The following is a 12,710-nucleotide window of genomic DNA, read 5'->3' as shown; positions in this document are numbered from 1 at the left end:
ATTTTCAACTTATGAAGGCCAAAATAATAATAAGTTTGAATACTTAGCTAGAATTTTCTAAGTCTGAGACCCCTTAGCAAGCTTAAAAGACTGAGTTGGGCTTAGGATTTTGTGTGGTCTTACAATATCTCCCCCTTGGGAACATTCATCCTCAAATGAGACTAATTAAACTGAGAAATCTAATAGACTGGATTTAGACACCAGACAGGCACAGTCGATGCATGATTTCATGACTAAAATTACCGATATACTGAATTATCATACTGAACATGCATATCTAATGCATAAGTACATAGCTGAACATGATTCATGAATGCATGACTGGGATTACTGAAAAGCTAAGATTATATACTGGACATGTATGTCTGATGCATGAGTACATGACTGAACTGATTCGTGAATGCATGACTGAGTATGCAACATTAATTGATACCAAGTTGGTAGCTATATCTGAACATAAGACTGAGTAATTCAAAGAAAAACAGTTACCTTAGGTTGAGTTTGAGTTTGTGAAGAAGAGGTGAGGATACTTGGTCCGCATGTCTGCTTCTGCTTCCCAAGTAGCTCCCTCAACGGACTGATTCCGCCAAAGTACTTTGACTAGAGGGACTTCATTGTTCCTCAGTCTGCGAATTTGATAATCAAGAATTTCGACAGGGATATCTTCATAAGAGGCTGTTCTGAATATCTATGCCCTCTATAGGGACTACGACTACTGGGTCACCTATACATTTCTTAAGTAAGGAGACATAGAACACTGGGTGCACTGAAGCTAAGCCTGAAGGCAACTCAAGCTCGTAAGCTACCTTTCCGAAATGGCTGAGAATTTGGTAAGGACCGACATATCGGGGACAGAGTTTCATCTTCTTGCCAAACATCTTCACTCCTTTCATAGGAGAGATTTTCGAATACACAAAATAACCAATCTCAAATTCGAGATCCTTTTTACGCACATCTGCTTATGATTTCTATGTGCGCCGATCTGTCTTAATCCTTTCCCTGATCCACTGAACTTTCTCTAAGGTATCAAATACCAAGTCAGGCCCTACTACTGCGGCCTCACCCACTTCAAACCAACTAATAGGAGATCTATACCTCCTCTCATAAAGCATCTTAAAGGGAGCCATCTGAATGCTGGAATGATAGTTGTTGTTATATGCGAATTCAATAAAAGGAAAGTGGTCATCCGAACTACCTTTAAAGTCTATCGCACACGCTCACAGCATATCTTCTAAAGTCTGAATGGTCCTTTCTTCTTGACCATCTATTTGAGGATAAATGGATGTACTGAGGTAAACTCGGGTACCAAGATCCTTTTGGAATACCTTCCAGAAATGAAAGGTAAACTAGGTACCTCTGTCTGAGATAATACACAATGGAACACCATACAATCTGACCAACTCCTTAATATAAAGTTTGGTGTAATCCTCAGCTAAATAAGAGGTATGGACTGGTAGGAAATGAGCTGATTTGATCATCCTGTCTATGATGACCAAACTGAATCATGCCGATGATGAGTATGAGGCAAATCATCCATAAAGTCCATGTTAATTTCTTCCCACTTCCAAGTGGGAATACTGAACTCCTACATGGACTCACTAGGCTTCTGATGCTCAATCTTAACTTGCTGACATGTTGACCACTTAGCCACAAACTCTGCAATGTCTTTCTTCTTCCCACTCCGCCAATAGATATCCCACAAATCATGGTACATCTTAGTGGCCCCTAGATGAATAGAGTAGTGCACACCATGAGCTTTTGCAAGAATTTGCTGCCTTAAGTCATCTACACCAGGCATACATAACCGACCCTGACAGCGCAACACACTACTTTCCCCTTGGGAGAAGACCTCTACTTTTTTATCTCTGACTGATTCCTTCAACTTGACTAAACTGGGATCCCTATACTTCTTTTCCTTTACCTCAAAAACCAGGGATAATTCTGAACTAGTCTGCACCCATACACTACCTTCTATTGAATCGACTAAGCGAATACCTATTCGGGAAAGATGGTGAACTTCCTAAGCTAACTTTTACTTGCCATCCTCCACATGAGCAACACTACCCATAGACATCCTACTGAGAGTATCAGCTACTACATTGGCTTTACCCGAATGATATATGACACTCATGTCATAGTATTTCAACAACTCCAACCACCTTCTCTGACGGAGGTTTAAATCTTTCTAAGAGAACACATACTGTAGGCTCTTATGGTTAGTGAACACATCAATGTGCACCCCATACAAATAGTTCCTCTAAATATTTAAGGGAAACACTATTGCTGCCAACTCAAGAACATGAGTAGGATAATTCTTTTCATGAGGCTTAAGCTTTATAGAGGTGTAGGCAATGACCTTACCTCTCTGTATTAAAACACACCCCAAACCAACTCTGGAGGCATCACAATATACCACAAACCCATCTGAACCATCTGGTAAAGTCAGGACTGGAGCTTTAGTGAGTGAAGTCTTTAACTCCTAAAAACTCTTCTCATAAGAATTTGACTACTGGAATTTGACTTTATTCTAAGTCAATCTGGACATAGGGGATGCAATAGATGAAAATCCCTCAACAAACCATCAGTAATACATAGCCAAGCCCGAGAAACTCCTGATATTTAATAGAGAGATGGGTCTAGGCCAGTTTCTCACTGCTTTAGTCTTTTGGGGATCAACTCTAATGCCATCACCAGAAATGATATAGCTAAGGAAAGCTACTGACCTTAGCCAAAATTTGCAATTACTGAATTTGGAGAATAGCTGATGGTTTCTGAGAGTCTGCAATACAACTCTGAGATGGTCTGCATGATCATGCTCACTGTGAGAGTAGACAAGAATGTTATCTATGAAGACTATAATGAACATATCCAAGTACTGCTTGAACACACGATTCATTAAGTCCATGAAAGTTGCTGGGGCATTGGTAAGATCAAAGAACATGACTAAGAATTCGAAGTGACCTTATCGAGTTATGAAGGCTATTTTTGGGACGTCACATTCTATGACTCTGAGTTGATGATAGCCCAATCTGAGGTCTATCTTTGAGAAGTAACTGGCATCCTAAAGTTGGTCAAACAAGTTATTGATTCTGGGAAGTGGATACTTGTTCTTGACCATGACTTTATCTTGCTAATGGTAATCAATACATATTCTGAGAGAACCGTCTTTCTTACGCACAAATAAAATTAGGGCACCCCATGGGGACACACTGGGTCTGATGAATTCCTTATCTTGGAGATTCTTTAACTTTTCTTTTAATTCTTTGAGTTTTGTAGGTGCAATTCTATATGGCAGAATAGATATGAGTTGAGTATTTAGAAGAAGGTCTATTTCAAATTCGATTTCCCTTTTGAGAGGAACTCTGAGGAGATCTTCGGGAAATATATCTGGGAATTCACATGCTACTGACACTGATCAAGATTAGGGGGTTCTAAACTAGAGTTCTAGACTCGAACGAGATAGTAGACACATCCTTTAGATATCATTTTTCTCGCCCGAAGGTAAGAACTAATTTAACCCCTAAGTGCTGAAGTGCTACCCCTCCACTTAAGGATGAGTTCATTCGAAAATTGAAAATGAACAATTTTGTTTCTGCCTTCGATTGAGGCATAGCAGGAATGAAGCTAATCCATGTTGAGAATGACAACAAAATCGGTCATCTCTAATTTGACTAAGTCTGCTGAAGTCACTTTCTGAGATATAATAACTGAACAGTTCCTGTATACCCACTAGGCTATGATAGATTTACCTACTGGGCTAGAGACTGAGAAAGCCTCTGCTAGAATTTTGGGACTGACTCCAAAGTCAACAGCTATATAAGGAGTAACAAAGGTTAAATAAGCTCTTGGGTCTAGCAAAGCATAAAAATATAAATGATAAACTTGTGACATACCAGTGACCACATCTGGAGAACTCTCTCGATCCTGTTAGGATTGAAGAGCATAGAGTCTATTTGGGCACTGCCTACTGGTGGCACTAGAGGTGGCACCCTGCTGATTTGGGCGATCGGACTGAGCTGGGGGATAGTTATGATGACTTTGCAAACCTACCTAAGGACAGTGTCTGACCCTGTGGCTTGGCTTGCCATATCCAAAACATATATCACTGCCAGCTCTACAGATACCCTAGAGGTTTTTGTGATATTTCTGACAAAGGGGATTGGTTCAGGCACTGCTAACACTACCTTGGGATTTAGGGCCTGATGCCCTATCTCTATTTCCATCTCTAAATTTTGGCACAAGAGCACTGGTTGAGGAAGGAACTAAAACCGAGGATTTTGGGAAGAACTGAGAACTATTCCCACTCTCTGACTTAGGCTGAGTGAAGTTGAAACTACCTATTCTCACTCTCTTATCCTTTCCCTCTCCACCTCTATTCTTAGCCTCCTCTATCTACTGAGAATGGACCATATGTTTGGATATGTCCATCTCTTTAATCAATATTATGGTCATACACTCCTTGACCACACTATTAGACACGCCAAACACAAACTTACTCATCTTAGATCTGCTATCTGATACCACATGAGGAGCGTATCTGGTTAATTGAGTAAACTTAAGAGAATACTCTTGCACCGTCATGTTTACCTATTTTAGATTTATAAACTCCAAAACCTTCTCTTTCCTCAACTCTAGCATGAATAACCTATCCAGAAAAGCAACCGCAAACTCCTCCCATTCTATGGGCCCTGCATCAGTTGCCCTTTCTGCTCTCCACTGTTTAAACCATGGGTGTGCCATATCCTGTAAATGATATACGGTTAACTCAACACTCTCACTAGCTTTCATCCCCATAATATATGTAACTTTCTGCACCTGATCAAGAAATTCCTGAGGGTCTTATCTGACTTAAACCCAGTAAAAGATGGAGGGTTTATTCGAGTGAAATCCCAAATTTTGGCAGCAACAGTATTTGCCACTGGTTTGGCCAGAACAACAGCTGGGCGTTTATTTTAGGCTGCCACAGAATGAGCTAGGGTGGTGAAAGTTGCTCTGAATTCAGCGTGAGAGACATGTTCATCCAAAGGATCTGGCTGGATGGGTTGGGGTTTTGGCTGGTCTCTTGTTCCTCTTCCCTTAGTACTCTTTTGAGGTGTATTCTGTAAGCAAAAGAGAAACTTGGATTAGACAGAGAGTTTAACTAGAGCTTATACTCACTCAAAAAACATGAATACTGAAAGAAGGAAAACTTTTCCTAAAACACCTCATAACCTCCTATTCATAATAGTGGTGTGCTACACACCAATGCACAAGACTATACTAGATGTGGCTTTTAGACTTCCTATGACTCTTTTGAACCTTAGGCTCTAATACCAAGTTTGTAATGCCCCGAGTCTGTATCCCGAATGCTATACGGTGCTCGTACTCTCGAAGGACCACAAGCTAACCCATGACTGGTACCTACTGCAATAACTGAATAATAGTACTATAGTATGCGCAAATTAGGCAAAAAGCATGCCATAAGGTTCAATACTGTAATAAAACTAAATATGGTATAACAATATCAAAACTAAAATATCTGTCTGAAAATACTCTAGTCTGAAAAAGCCTTTAAAATATCTGAAATATGAAGTTGATGGGATAATTCCTAACTAACTCCAGCTACTGAAATAAAACTGAAATGCTGAAATAATAATCATGTCCTCAAACTATGAGGACTTATCACCAACTCTAACTACTGAAAATCTGTAACTACTAGGGATGATCTAGAGCCCGCGCATCTGAACCTATGATATAAGACATCATAGCACAAGAGAAAAGTATACGTCAGTACTTTGAATGTACTGGTATGCTAAGTGAGGTAGGCTAAAATGCATGGGTTCATATGCATGAACAATACTGATTAAATGACATGAATACTACTGAATGAGAGTGCATACATGAATACACATACTATAACTGAGATCGTGATAGTAATGGATACTGAGTCTGAATGCTGATTAACTGATATCATACTGATACTGAATTACTGATAACTGAATGACTATATCTGACAGTCTTGATTCTGTAGGACTATACTAACTTTCGTACTAAATGAAGTGACTGTGTAACACCCTAAAAATCTGTCCTGAGACGTTACACGGTTCTTCGAACCACAAGTGCTCCCAAGTTAACCCATGAACTCGCATACTGTTAAGCAAGTGATTAAATATGTATAAAGAGTTAAATTTACTATGCGAAAACATACAAATAATGGAATATGTGAAAAATACAAGACTGATACCATTTTACATTCTGATACAATCTGAAAAGAGGGACTAAAATTTACATAACTGACTCTAACTGACATCCTTGAAGCCTCTACTATACTAACTATAGATGGCTGGGACGCAACTCCAACTATCACTAATCAATACATATCAATAAGAAAATAAAGTACATCATTAGCATCTAACTAAAGTCCCCTAAGTAGGAGGACTCCTCATCTGTAGACTAGAATCTGCAAACTGTCTGAATATAGTATACGTGCTATAACTGAGCTGATACCTACATTATGGGATAATGTAGCACATATACATATATGTGGATCAATACTTTGAGGATATACTGATTATATGGGGGTGAAATGCATAAGTAAAACATTATCTCATCATCATAATTTGTAAAACAATGCATGCTAAATGTAAATGACTCACATAAGCTGGTATATCTTAAATACTAAAAATAATAATCATGAGAAACAAATCATACTTGTAAATCTAGCGAGTTATAACATTTAGTTCTAAAAGTTGTGCTAATACTCTGTCTTTAAATCATACTGTCTATGTGTAGAAAGGACTCACTTCTAAGTCTGAAATCTTAAAACTGAAATCTGTAACTCCTATCTTTCTGTAAAGCATAATCTGAGTAAAACTTGTGAGCCTTTATACTTAATTTTCTAAAATCTGAAAAATACCTTATCTTAGGACTTAAAATCTTAAAACCATAACTTTCAAAACATATAGTTTTATCTTAAATCTTTAAATCAATAGACTGTTGAAGAGTGGGGGATATCTGTTGAGAGGTTCTTCTAACTGAGATACACCATGTGAGCATCCATGGAGTCCCACGACTGGACCCCGTTAGGTAGGGCTATTCTACCTTTGCCATCAGAATAGAACAATCTAATCCGAGTGATCATAATCTGAGTCATCCACGTAAAAGTGGGAATAATCTGAGTCTGTACCTATGGTGGTATGTAGTTCTGGGGTATGAAACCTTGGTAACACACCCAACTTGGTTCTAAATACTACTCTCAATCTTATACTCAAAATCTTAAGAAATAATCTAAAAATAATCTAGTTATGGGGTGCTTATAGCACAAACAATCTTGAAACAATAATCTTTAAATGAGGTCTAATGACTTAAGCATCAATCTCATGTTAAAACATCTCAAAATCCATACTTGGTAATGTAAACATTTATAAATCGTCTTTAAATCTAAAAATCTCAACAATATGCATGAAAATATAGACACAATCATGTGATTCAACTTTAAATCAGGGGAAATCCATAACCTTGCAAATAATGATAGTGGGTATAAACCCTAACTTGAAATTTATGGAAAATCATATAAATTACAGTAAATTTATAATAAAAATAATGTTTTGGGCACAAGGATGAAAGATTTATCCTTGTTCAAATTCCATATACCTTGGATGATGAACTAGATGAACAAGCTTGCTTTTGAGATCTTATTTGTGATCTTGAATGATAATTCTTGGTGTTCTTGAATTGAAAACTTTGAATCTTGAACTGATTTGGAAAAAGAATGGCAGAATTTTGGGGATTCTAGAAGTTGAGTGATGAAGCTTAGGGTTTTGGTTGAGAGAAATTTTGATGAATATAGGCATAGAAGGCTTGTAATAGGGTTAAATCGTTTGTTTGGACGGATTTGGGGGCTTGAGAATTAACCAAAACATCCATTTTAAACTTCCAAATGGAATTGGAAAAATGATCAAAAATCCCGATTTGGCTGGCCACCGTGACGCACCACAATCGCGGTGGCTCACTGGAAAAGGACGAATGGTAACTGGGCATGCAACGTGATGCTCCACCATCACAGTGCCCTATAGTTTTGCCATTTTTGTCATTAGCGTGATGTGCCACTATCGCGTAGGCTTGTTGGAAATTAACCAATGTAAAATAGGACTCCTCTGAAATGTGGTGGAATCATAGAGTCTCACTGGAATTTGACAACTGCCAATTTTCTTAGCTCCGCGACGCGCTGAGAGTCCAGGTGACACACTGTCATCTTAAAAATGCCATAACTCCTTCACCGAGTATCGGATTTAGGCGAATTTGGTATCGATGAAAATTTTATTCAATTTTCCACACCATGAAAAGTTGAAATCTTGAAAGTTCCATAATGGAATAAATATTAATCATTTTGGAAGATATCCCTTAATATTCTAGGAATGAATTTACGCTAGGAAAAAGTATGGGGTATTACAGACTGTGTTTGATAGTCCTGAATCTGTAGAACTGAACTAAGTTCTCTACTGAGACTAAATCTGAAACTGAGACTGTGGGAAGTAATCATCTAACTGACATGCCCCTTTCTAAATATATTGGGGTCCAACCTGTAACCTCAGTTGGAAGGGTTCCAATACCGTGCCATGGGTAAAGACAAGTTGTGAGTTAACCCTCTCTGATAGGAAGCTCTTTCGTCAACCCTCACTGGAAGGAAAACTCGAATGAGATGTATCAAACCTCATAATATCTAGCAGGAAGATATCTCAACCTATGCTGGCTACATAGTTTTGTAATGTAGGAATTGCTACTAAGGGTCAAACCCTCTGCTGACGAGAATGGCCCCATCCCTGGGTTAACTCGGTGTTGAATCCTACTCCCAACTTAATAGACACTGAACTGATTTTTAGTTCATACTAAGCTTGACTGAACTATTATTGATTATACTATCTAACTGAACGGGACTGAGTTCACTGAGTTTCGTTAACTGATGAAATACTACTGAATTCTGTTAACTGGCTGAATTTACTGAGGCCTAAATTAAATACTAAATTGGACTGGACTAATACTAAGTCTACTGATTTTTTTCTGAGTTCTGTAACTAACTGAGAGTACTACTAATTGTGACATAACTAATACTATCCTGAGACTGGCTATAGATTTAGGTAATCAGCTAAATTATCGAGTATTAAATACCCCCAGGACTCGATAGCATAAATTATAAGACGTGGCATAATCTTGAAACATGATAAATAACTACTTGATCATCATTCATTCATTGGGACATTCTAGCAAACACTTGCATGTCATGAACTTGAATACATGCTATCATGATATAATTTTATTATTTAATTGTCATGAACAACTCATCAAACACTTGGAAGGCATTGTATATGCACATAATACTAATCAACATATGAGCATCACAATTTTAAGGCTTTAACATTAATTCACATGATACTACATACATGCTAGTTGTTTTTACATAAATCTTGCACTTAATCCTTTAATAGAAATCCAATCAACATTATAATCATGAATACACTTGAATCTAAGTCATGAAAAGCATGAAATCAAGCTACTTGAAGTTTAAAAGAGTTTCTTGGACTCCAAGGGTGGAAGGAACCCTTGGATGAACACTTGACATACCTTGGTTGCTAAATTCTTAAAGATTAATGGTGGAATTTTGAGCCTTGCATTTGAAATTCAGTCTCCTAGGGTTCTTGTTCTTGAGAAATTTGAGAGAAAGTAAGTATATTTTGCTCAATGAAGGCTGAATCTCGTGTTTTAGGGCTGAATAAGGGTGGGGAAAAGAACCTAATACCCTTGAGGATGCGACTTTTTAATGCCTCAAAACCAAACTGTTAACTGGAAATTGCTACTGGGAGCCAAGAAAAAATATTGATCGACGCGATGGTTGATGAGCCACATCGAGATCGCGTTGATGCACTATTTTGGGATTCCCAAACATGGTTCAAACGAGGTCCGAAAAATATGAAATTCATCCAGGAATACCTACTGACATTCTTGCTTATGAATTAACCTAAAGATTAATATTTTAAGGTTATAAGAGTCATGAAATAGAGTTGCCAATTTACGAAGGCCAAAATAATACTAAGTTTGAATACTTAGCTAGAATTTTCTAAGTTTGTGACTCCTTAGCAAGCTTAAAAGACTGAGTTGAGCTTAGGATTTTGCGGGGTCTTATACAGGGCCTAGGCGTGATGGGTATCTTAAGTCCAATAAGGACTAGAGACCACCCCTTTGCCTGGTAAAATGGAACACAATTAAGTATAGTAGTGGAATTTCAAACATATCACAAGATGGATAAGTATGAATTAAAAGAAGTCAAAGAATTCAACAACCAATATCAATTCCACAGTAATTTACAAAGCCTATAATCAGAACAAAATCAATTTAAGTCGGGACATGCCCCAACGATAGACAAAACTAGACCAAAGAAAAGTATATGACATAAGGAAACCAAATTATGAAATAAGGTCTTCCAAAGTATGGAAGCTCACCACATCAATCTAACTCATGAGCTATCCCACGATCACCTAGTCACTGTACAGGAAAAGTAAAAGTATTTTTGGTTCCTGCATTGATGAGGATACAATGTTCGAAGATGGTCAATGGGATGAGCACTAGCATTTAACTAGGAAATAGGGATAAAATAATGTCATAATCAATAATCTAAAAATTAGTCCAAAATCCAAATACACACAAGCATATGCATATACATATAAATATATACAACATGCTGGGGTAGGGAACAAAGCTTAGCATAAAAGCAAAAAATTATCCTAGACTATGTAGCTCAACCATCATAAATAGGCAAACACGGGCTATATGGGTTCATCTCCTCCTTATGAAAAAACCCCAGTGCATGTTAGCCGCATGAATTAGAGGTATCAAAGAAGGCTAGGGAATGACCCAACCCCATGTCAATCCAAGATACTAATACATATCAATAGTGTGAACCATGCACACAGTTCATTAAGACCAAACCTCACATCGGCAAACATGAATTTTCAGTATAATTCATCCAATACCCACACCTTCATGGTTTAGCTACATAACCTCCCTTAAGCCCAATTTAAAACAAGTTTCACATAACCCATTCATTTACTAAGGAGTCATACATTAAGGCACACCATGGGTATCGTTATACCCTACACTTGAAAGCTTATCATGATGCCATTATAATTTTATTAACCCGAGGAAAGGCCTCGACCCCTTTTGTTTATTAAATCAAATTGGAGAATGCCACGACGCCTTTTTATTTATCAAATCAATTTGGGGAATTCCTCAGCCCCTTTTTGTTCATTAAATCAAGCATAGCCAACAAGGCCTTTAAAATTCATGTTTACCAATTTAATTATTCATGCAATGCAATAGTGTGGTTAAGTAAGTCAAATCATATGCCAAACCATATTACAAGTGGGTTGAGGGAATATAATTTCCAAACTAATTTCCAATAATGAAACAATAATTTGTGGGAATGCCTCAACCCCCATTCTAATTCCCATACCCATGCACCCCAATGGGTTCAAAATATGTAAACAAAACATGAACAATTGTATTTAAAACCATGGGAAATCCATTCAAGATTTATTCATTCCAAAACTCTCAAACCCATATTCATAAACCACAATTAAATCACATGGGTACAATTATAAAAACATGCTTTCAATAAATAAGTTTTAGGAAAGATTAACATGCCTTAGATATATGATATTTGGAAAGTAATTCGGAGCTTGGGACCCAGAGGATAAATGTACGATGAAATCCTTATGCTTTCTTAGCGTTTTGAGTTTGAGAGTGTAATTGGGGAATTTTGATGTCTTAAAACTAAAAGGAATATGCTATATTATGGTTAAGGATCGTACATAGGTGAAAAGACCCCAACACCCCTCATCCTAAGAAAATAAAATAAAAACTACATAGATTTAAAACATCGGTGTGGCACGGTGCTTATTATGGATTCTACCCTCTATGCCATGCATCTTATCACGGAGATTATCCTTCATGACATGCTGCTTATCGTGGGGAATATCCTCTGTGACACACCGGTATCGCGAAGGCAGACTGCCTTAGAATTTTAAAATAGTCACGAACCCCTTCCAAAAATTTTACCTAAACACAATTTAAGTCAAAAATTGATGTTTCGAACATGGGAAGACAAAAAATAAAATGCTGAAAATTTTGAGGGTGTTACAATGGTCAGTCCTATTTTGAGATGAACTTTCCCCCAGACTTATAAAAAGTGATAATGGGTTTACTTACTGCAAGGACTTGGTCTCCGACTTTAAAGCTCCTCAAGAAAACCTTTTTGTTAAAAGAACGAGATAGACGGGCTTGATAAAATTCAATATTTTGTTGATCCTCTAGCCTCTTCTCATCAAGAGCTTCTAACTCCGCAAGACGCAACTTAGTATTTTCTTCTTCGGTAAGCCCTTCTTTAAAAACCATTCTTAAGAAAGGTATTTGATTCTCAAGTGGTAGGACTACTTCAACTCCAAAGAAAAGTGCATATGAGGTTGCTTGCATCAGTGTGCGGTAAGTTGTCCTATATGCTTACAAAGATTCTTCCTTTTATTTATGTTAGTATCATTGGATTCGAAGATGACTTTTTTTTAACAGATTGTATAAATTATTATTGAATGCTTTAGCTAGACCATTGGAGGCAGAATGGTACATAGAATACTTACGTTGCTTGAAAGCAAAGAGATCATAAATTTTGTTCATCGTCTTGT

Source organism: Capsicum annuum, chromosome 2, assembly GCF_002878395.1.
Source record: "Capsicum annuum cultivar UCD-10X-F1 chromosome 2, UCD10Xv1.1, whole genome shotgun sequence".
NCBI lineage: Eukaryota > Viridiplantae > Streptophyta > Magnoliopsida > Solanales > Solanaceae > Capsicum > Capsicum annuum.
Note: the sequence above shows the minus strand (reverse complement) of the source record.